This window comes from Neophocaena asiaeorientalis, unplaced genomic scaffold (genome assembly GCF_003031525.2).
Source record: "Neophocaena asiaeorientalis asiaeorientalis breed wild unplaced genomic scaffold, Neophocaena_asiaeorientalis_V1.1 scaffold4, whole genome shotgun sequence".
NCBI lineage: Eukaryota > Metazoa > Chordata > Mammalia > Artiodactyla > Phocoenidae > Neophocaena > Neophocaena asiaeorientalis.
Window position 1 is genome coordinate 2,191,286 of NW_020173682.1, and position 7,752 is coordinate 2,199,037.

Here is a 7,752-nt window from a genome sequence, read left to right on the forward strand (position 1 = left end):
CACAATTTTTAGTATAACTAAAATTACAAAACAAAAAAATAAACTTATTATTCACAGTATAAAATAGACGTTAATATATAAAACATCTTAACGTCTAAATCTCCTTTCCCTGAGGTCCACTTAAAAGATCATAAAGGACCAAAAAAGAGAGATGGAAACTCCGCATTTATCCTGAAACTATAAAATGGCCACAATCCCGTTCCACAAGCCCCCAGAATGCCTACTAAAGATAAACTAATTAGACGAGAATACCAAGTTCAAGACTCATCTCCCCTATTTATGACTTAGATGTGTGGAAAAGAAATGGAAAAGTTTTTGAAGGTCCAACTAACACTCAGTTTGGAAGAGCAAAGGCTGGGAGTAGGACCCAGCAAAGATGAGTAGCCATCAGTGGGAATGGCCAGGGCTACCATGTTAAAAGAAACATGGTGACCAATATTTCTGCTTTTCACTGAATACAGCTTTCTAGCCATTCCATTTAGGAATGATGACCTAGAGATACTGCTAATCTTGAAGAGAGATGCTGCTAAAGAATTTTCCAGCTAACGATTAAAGTCAATTTACTAAAGAAAAATGAGCACCTATTCAATAAACAAATGGCCCTTGATACATTGGTTTTTATACCAAATTAGCCTGTCCCAGACTATCCTGCCTAATTCCAGAGTTTGCAAGACTGGGTAGAACTCCAGTTGTTTCAACAAAATTGGAGGGTGGGTGTTGTGTGTGCTAAGATAATATACCCAAGCCTGCCATATTTCTCTCTTCAACTTCTCTTCCCCACCTCTTCATTCCATACAACCTAGACTATAAGCAGATAAATAATGAAACAAAAATATCCAATAGCAAGTCCTTAATGCAAAACTAAATTTCAACAAGTAGGCAAATAAAAAGGAAGAACTGCCAAAGATTTTCCATTCATAATATTTCTGGCAAGTAGCAGAAAGAAACAGGCTTAACTTATTTCAAAGATGAGTAAGCAGAAAAATAATTATGCAAAAGTTCTGCAAAATATTTGACAAATGGAAAGAAATGTAACCAACAGAAAAGCAAATGAGAAATATATGTTGAAACAAGTCTTACTGCAGGAAACAGCAGAAAATTTAAGCAAGGATCACTTTGTACTCCCCAGGAAACGAAATATAATATAATATAAACACTATGAAAGAAGAACCCAAAGAAGAAAAACTGAAAGACAACATAGCAAGGCAATAGGAAGGAAAGTGAGCTGACGACAGTAAAAATCAAAACACAAAAAACCATTGCAGAATTTAGAACTACCTTTAGAAGACTGAGGAAGAGAATTTAGGTGGCAAAAATCTCAATTAGTGTCACAGAGATTAGGCTGATGAAAATTGCAGAAAACACAAAGGAAAGGGGCAAGGAAAATATACTGATTAGGAAGACATGTGTATCAAAGACAGATATTAGATATATATCATGTAGAGATTAGGGGTTGTTTTTTAAAAGCATAAAAATGAAGTATTAAAACATTTAAGGATATAATAGAAGAAAACTTTACCAAAATAAGGAAACATCTAAATACGCAGATGTTTTGTGTTCTCATTGTCTGAACTCATTATGTGAACTCATGAGGATCCAGAGAAATTTAATAGAGAACAATTAACTTTATGATGTATCCTCTTGCAGAGATTATTTAAAAAGAAAGAAAAAATTCTAAAACCATCCCGACAGAAGAAACAGGTAAAAATTAATCTTGTTTCTGACTTCCCCTCAACATTAGACTCAAAAGAACAAACAATATTTACTGTGTTTTTGAGCAGAAAAGATGTGACCCCAAGATTCCATACCCAACTAAGATAGTTTTATATATAAATGCACATGCAATTTTCAAATATTTAAGAACTCAGAATATATAATATTTCTATCTGTATCCTGGAAAAAAATCAACTTGAGCTATATAATCAAATCATAAAATGAATCAAAATAAGAAGTTCACAATGAAGAAGTTGTAATCAGAAAGAACTCAGATAAGCAACAGATCATTTTAAAAATAGAATTGAGCCTAAATAATAGAATTCCACAATAAAACTGTTACATTTTCTTTAAAAATTGCTACAGAAATATAATAAATATATTATAAATCTGGGAAGGAAAATTCCAGTTCATGGCAGATTGTGGAAAATATAAAAGAAGAAGAGTAAAGGATGTAGTAAAAGTGCATTACTTTCATTGCCTTTCAGGGTGAAATAATCATTGTCTTGCACACACAAAAACAAGATTAAAAAGAGAATATATATGTAAATATTTTCCAAAGAAGGAGGGAAAAAGAAACTCAGACCTTTTAGCTAAAGATAGAAAGAATACCTATTCAAGCAATACTTGAACCTGTTACAAACACTTAGAAATGTTTTATGAAATCTAATGATAAAAAAGGAATGCATAGCTAAGTTCGCAATAAAGAAAGGGAAAGCCCCAGTTACCAGAAATGAGGAACATACCGAAAAAAAAGAGCAGGAAGTGTGTGCTCTGACTGAAAGCAGCTCACCTGTAATACACTATCATCCTGGTAACCTAGAAGTTTGCTTTTGACTTCTAAGCAGGGAATGAAAAAGGCACACTGGGTTCCCAGAGAGACAGAGTTGGAATTAGAATTCCTGCATAAAGCTTTTTTTGTTGTTAAAAACTAAATATGTGAACTAGAAAAACAAAGACCCACACACCTGCACAATGCAATTGTTTGTCTCTGCCTGAGATCTGGGTGAAAGAATTTCAAACTAAAACCATTGCTTCATTTGGGTTTACTCAAATGTTACCCATCCCAAGTGGTCCTAAAATTAAGATAAAGCTTGGTCCCTGGCTAATGTTGCTAACATGGCAGGAAAGTGCTAACTATTCTAGTTCCATAAAAATCTCAAAGAAAAGGAATCTCACTAAGAATGAGCATAAAATTAAAAATTGCAAAACACTTGAGGAATTCACCATGAATATGTCTCAGTAGATACAACTAATGGAAGGATTATTAAACAATAATCAGAAAGAGAACATAAAATAAGCAAGTTTAACATCATGAAGGACATGAAAGGGTGAATCAAGACACTGAGAAAAGAGTGATGATAAATGAAGTAAACTTTTATCTAAAGAACCAGTAGAACTATGAGGGAAAAAATGCAGTTGACCTTTGAACAACAGAGGTTTGAACTGCACAGATCCACTTAAACATGGATATTTGTCAATTGTAAATACTACAGTCCTACACAATCCATGGTTGGTTGAATCCAAGGATCTGGAGAGACCTTCAATACAGAGGGCCGACCATAAGTTATACTTAGATTAACCCCTGAGTTGTTCAAGGGTCAATGGTATAGTCACTGATATCAAAATAATCAGTGGATGGGTCAAGTGACAAGATTATACATGGCTAAAGAGAGAATCGATGATCCGGAATACCATTCTGACAAAATTATCCACTGAAAGATGAAGAGTTGGAAACCTTGAAACAGAAATTAAAAGACCTTAGAAAAGCTTAAGAAGACCCATATTGCTGTTACCTACTTCTGCACTGCAAACCAACCCAACACCTAGTGGTTTAAAACAATAATATTTTATTACACCTAAAGATCTTGTGGCTCAGGAATTCAGACAGTTCTCATCTGGGTGACACTAATATTTCACATGGTGTCAAATGTGGTCTGCAGGGTTCAATGTGGCTTCACTCACATGTCTTGCCCTTTGATGGGGATAATTCAAAGGATGAGTTCAGCTGAGGCTGTCAGCTGGAGTACCCACATACTTAGTCTCTCTAGCACAGTGATCTCAGGCCAGCCAGATTTCTTACTTAGTGGCCAACAGTTCCCATCAAAGATGTTCTAAGAGGCCTGGGCAGAAGCTGGAAGTTTTTTAGGATCTAGTCTCATACGTGTCAGAACATTACTTCTGCTGGATTCTATTGGTCATACAAGTTCCTAAGACTAGCATATATTCAATGGGAGAGGAATTAGACTCTATCCAACTCTGACACCAACTCCAATGTGTGTGTGTGGTTCTTTTTTCCCCACCGCCAAGCAGTTAACTCTATTGTGACACTGTCTACCAGGAGACAGCATCAGATCCTGACAGCATCAGATCCCACAGGTTAAGACTGCCTACAAAACTGCCCACCTCAGACACCAATAGCAAGTCCATGTTGTCCCTTGTGCTTCTAACCAACTGGCTATAGATCAGAGGCTCCAACAACCCCCTCCTGAGGTTTGATTAATTTGCCAGAGCAGATCACAGAACTCAGAAGAACATTTTACTTACAAATTGCCAGTTTATTATAAAAGGATATAACTCAGGAACAGCCAGATGGGAGAGATGCATAAGGTAAGGTATGTGGGAAGGGGCACAGAGCTTCCATGCAATCTGAGTGCACCCCTCTGCCCCAAACCTCTACACATTCACCAACTCAGAATCTCTTCAAACCCCATCCCGTTGGGTTTTTATGGAGGCTTTATTACATAGGCGATATTGATCAAATGACTGGCCATTGGTGATTGATTCAACCTCTATCATCTCTCCCCTTCCGAGGTCGGAGGTTGACTGGAAGTTCCAGACCTCCAATCACGTGGTTGGTTCCCCTGGCAACCATCCCCCATCCAGGATGACTAAAAATACATCCAAATCTAGATACACTGTAATAAAACTTCAGAACCCCAAAGAAAAAGTCTTAGAAGCAATCAAAGAGAAAAGACCTGTAACTTACGAAGAAATGGTAATTAGATTACAGCATATTCCTATCAGCAAAAATAAATACCTAAGTTAACTGAATCTTCAAAGTGCCAGGGGAAATACTGTCATTCTTAAATTCTATATCTGCCTGAACTATCATGCCAAGATGAGGATAAACTAAAAAGTGTTTTTTAAAAGACTGAAAAAATTTACCACCCACAGACCTTTGTTGGGAACAAAACAAAACAAAACACTGTAAATGGTATATTCCAGAAAAGAAGAAACTGACCCCAGAAGAAAGGAGATGAAGAATAATGGTGAAGCAGCAAAATGGTAAACCAACAGTGACTATATAAAACAAAATAATGATGACTCATCTGTGAAAGAAACTACAAAATGAGATTGAATGAAAACAACAGACAGTAATAACAAGAAAGAACAGGAGCTACCAGAATTAAACCATTTAGAAGGTCAGTAGAATTAGTAACTACTTTTATACATTGTTAAGTCAAATATGCATTTTTTAAATGTTAAGACATCCACTGTAGTACATGAGGTGTTAATTCAATTGTGGGAATCCTTTCACAATGTAAAATATATTAAAAATCATGTTGTACACTTTAAATATATTACAACACTATTTTTCAATTATACCTCAATAAAGCTGGGAAAAAAAAGACATCCATTATAAAGTAAAAATATGATAACTCTTAACTAGTGGAGGAGAAAAGAGAATAGAGAAAAATCATCCAATTCAACAGAGGACAGAAAAGGAGTGGAAGAAAAAGTAACTAGAAGTCAAAAATAAAGCACAAAATAAGATGGTATAGGGCTTCCCTGGTGGTGCAGTGGTTGAGAGTCCGCCTGCCGATGCAGGCGACACGGGTTCGTGTCCCGGTCTGGGAAGATCCCACATGCCGCGAAGCGGCTAGGCCCGTGATCCATGGCCGCTGAGCCTGCGCGTCTGGAGCCTGTGCTCCGCAACGGGAGAGGCCATAACAGTGAGAGGCCCACGTACCGAAAAAACAAACAAACAAACAAAACAACAACAACAACAAAAATAAGATGGTATAAATAAATGCAAACATATCAGTTATTAAAATAAATAAAATAAAACTTACCAGTTAAAAGAAACTCACAGATTAGGTAAAAATAAACAAAATGGTACAGAAAAGATGAAAATAACAGTATGTAAAATGATATACAAAAGAAATACTAACCAAAAGAAAGCTTAAAAATATCAGACAAGACAGACACAGAGATAGAAAGTACTATTAGAAAGAAAGAAAGTCGTTTCAGAATAAAAGGTATAACTCTCTAGGTAAAAATTAAAATCCTGAATTTATAAAGAACAAACAGCAACATAACCTCAAACTATGCAAAACAAATTTGATACATTCAACACACCTTTTTCTAAAGGAGACAAAAAAATTAGAAAAAAAAATGGATTGAACAACACAATTTGAAAAAACACAGTCTTCTCAATCTAATCCAGAATACCTCTGAAAACTGGCCACATTCTACTCCACCAAACATGTCCTGACAAATCCTGAAGAATGGGTATTACAGAGATCTTATTCTCTCTTTGATCGCAAATCAGGAAAATCAGATACCAATAACAGAAAGACTAATAAAACTATCCTCACACTTAAAAATGCTTTCAAATAATTCATAGGTCAAAGAATCATCTTGAATAAATTTTCAAAATATTTAGACAAAACCAATAAAGAAAGACAACATACCAAATTGTGGGCTGTAGTGAAAGCAGGAAAATGTACAGCCTTAAAGGCACATATTAAAAAGTTTAAAAAAAAAAAAAAAAGGAAAACCAATGAGTTAAGCATCCAAATCGAGATGCTGGGGAAACAAAGCACAGTAAACCCAAAGACTGTGAAATATAACTCAAAATGGAGAAAATTGATAGATCAATCAAAGGAACCTATTCTCCAAATAATAGGTTATCTTAACCCAGGTCTTTCTCCTTAATCTCCAAAAGCAAAGGTGAGACAGCAGCTTTTGTGCAGCTAGTTTGTTTAACAATAAATCAAAACGTTTGTTCTGTACATCTGTGTCTCTATTCCTGCCCTGCAAACCAGTTCATCTGTACCATTTTTCTGGGCTCCACATACATGCGTTAATATATGATATTTGTTTTTCTCTTTCTGACTTACTTCACTCTGTATGACAGTCTCTAGATCCATCCACATCTCTACAAAAGACTCAATTTCATTCCTTTTTATGGCTGAGTAATATTCCATTGTATATATGTACCACATCTTCTTTATCCATTCATCTGTCGATGGGCATTTAGGTTGCTTCCATGACCTGGCTATTGTAAATAGTGCTGCAGTGAACATTGGGGTGCATGTGTCCTTTTGAATTATGATTTTCTCTGGGTATATGCCCAGGAGTGGGATTGCTGGGTCATATGGTAATTTTATTTTTAGTTTTTTAAGGAAACTCCATACTGTTCTCCATAGTGGCTGTATCAATTTACATTCCCACCAACAGTGCAAGAGGGTTCCCTTTTCTCCACACCCTCTCCAGCATTTGTTGTTTGTAGATTTTCTGATGATGCCCATTCTAACTGGTGTGAGGTGATACCTCATTGTAGTTTTGATTTGCATTTCTCTAATAATTAGTGATGTTGAACAGCTTTTCATGTGCTTCTTGGCCATCTGTATGTCTTCTTTGAGAAATTTCTATTTAAGTCTTCTTCCCATTTTTTCATTGGGTTGTTTGCTTTTTTAATATTGAGTTGCATCAGCTGTTTATATATTTTGGAGATTAATCCTTTGTCCGTTGATGCATTTGCAAATATTTTCTCCCATTCTGAGGGTTGTCTTTTTGTCTTGTTTGTAGTTTCCTTTGCTTTGCAAAAGCTTTTAAGTTTCATAAGATCCCATTTATTTTTGTTTTATTTCCATTACTCTAGGAGGTGGATCAAAAAAGATCTTGCTGTGATTTATGTCAAAGAGTGTTCTTCCTATGTTTTCCTCTAAGAGTTTTATAGTGTCCGGTCTTACATTTAGGTCTTTAATCCATTTTGGGTTTGTTTTTGTGTATGGTGTTAGGGAGTGTTCT

General features: G+C 35.6%; 1 protein-coding gene across 1 annotated transcript in view; it reads right to left on the reverse strand.

The window, feature by feature from the left end:
* Nucleotides 1-7,752, reverse strand: part of ST8SIA6 (ST8 alpha-N-acetyl-neuraminide alpha-2,8-sialyltransferase 6) — a 166,391-nt gene that overhangs the window by 149,020 nt on the left and 9,619 nt on the right. The gene's annotated exons all lie outside the window — the stretch shown is intronic.